At 39.6% G+C, this 1,575-nt stretch overlaps 1 pseudogene; it reads right to left on the bottom strand.

Annotated features, from left to right (window-relative positions):
- Positions 1-334: 334 nt before the first annotated feature.
- On the bottom strand, positions 335-1,188 carry LOC137234949 (general transcription factor IIH subunit 3 pseudogene; annotated as a pseudogene).
- Between the last annotated feature and the right edge of the window lie 387 nt (positions 1,189-1,575).

The raw sequence follows: 1,575 nt of genomic DNA, 5'->3' as shown, positions 1-1,575 counted from the left end.
GGAGGAACAACTGCTTGGATACGTGTGCAGTAGATGAAGCGACTCCGGCATTGGTTGATCCTTATAAGAATTCACTAATGTTTTCACCACCACGGGGCACTATAATATCGGCATGCGCCATAGATAGTGCAATATAAGTGGCATAGGATGACTTCACCATAGTCAAATACTGCTTAAGTACGCCGCTGAGATCACGTCCGCGCTGTGAAATATCTCTCTTCAGACGTCTGGCCAAACGTATGTCTGCATCGGTATCTACAAACACCTTCATATCTAACAGTTTAGGTACTTCTAACCTGTGAATAACCAAAAATAAATATTCTATTGATAATAATTAAACATTGACCGGACCAGGTGTCTTGAAGACAGTGTGGCACGTGGTGCATATGGGACTAAATTTGCAGAATATAGATAGACACACCGAGCAAACAAAGCCAATGGCAATCAACTCTCGATGGAAAAAACAAGCTGCCCTATAGTCCACTTAGTTGCAGGAGGCAGAATTAACTTTTGTCGCATTTGCGGATCAGGAAGAAAAACCCACAGCAGATATTGCAGTAAACCATCCAACTGCGTAAGGCGTAGATATTGACCACCAGTTATATCACAACCTTGTTGTAATAAACTCATCGTCTTATCTAAAGCACGAACATCAATAATAATACCTAACTTTTGAGCCGTAAAGAAGACGTTCATGCATGTCATATACTGAGATGCACATTCGTTGCAGCCTGTTACAGCTAAAATGCTGGAACGCATCTTCACTCCGGCAGCGGCATTACGTTGTATTCTAGATATACAGCAAAGCGCCATTGCCATACTGCCAGCCAAAATGTTCTCACATGGCACATTCAATTTAGGTGCATTGGTTATAATGTGGCTTAGGCGCTGCTTTATTGTCTTCTCTGCCAAACTGAATACTTCATACTGTCCATCTACCTGACGAACATCCAGTGGCTTTCCAGGCATAGGGTAAAGGAAATCAGTTGCATGATGTTGACAGGAAAGAAGAGCCAATTTATTTTGTGAACGTTACATTATATGCGCATTTCCAAAAGCAACAATTGTATCCAGAAATTGTGTGAGCAACTGCGGATTTTGTCGCACAATGCGTTGAGATGGACTTGTGTCCAAAATAATCGCCAATAAGTCAAATTTGTTGGAATCATCTTCCTCAGATTTATCCATATTGTCAAGCTGGGGGCTAATTCAAATTCTGTGAATTGTCTGATAATGGCCCAAGTGGGATTGGGCTGGCGAATTGATGTTTAGGAATTGCCTCGTTAACACAGAGAAGAATTACATAGGATATTTCAATATATTTTCGTGATATTCGAATTGCAATGCTTTTAATTATTTTTCTATAATCTCGCAAGGTGTACGCTGGCCCGGTGAAATGAAATAATAGGAAATTATAAAAATTTATAAAATTATCAAAAAGGGAACGATACTCATACTTACCCATCACAAGTTTTTGTTCATAATGAAAATTCATTAATGTCTCTATACTCATTTCAATGAATGAATGACATTTTGAATGAACGAAACAAGGTTGCCACTCGATGACATTTGCTC

Source organism: Eurosta solidaginis, chromosome X (genome assembly GCF_040869045.1).
Source record: "Eurosta solidaginis isolate ZX-2024a chromosome X, ASM4086904v1, whole genome shotgun sequence".
NCBI lineage: Eukaryota > Metazoa > Arthropoda > Insecta > Diptera > Tephritidae > Eurosta > Eurosta solidaginis.
The sequence above is the reverse complement of the archived record's forward strand: the minus strand, read 5'-3'. Positions and strand labels throughout refer to the sequence as shown.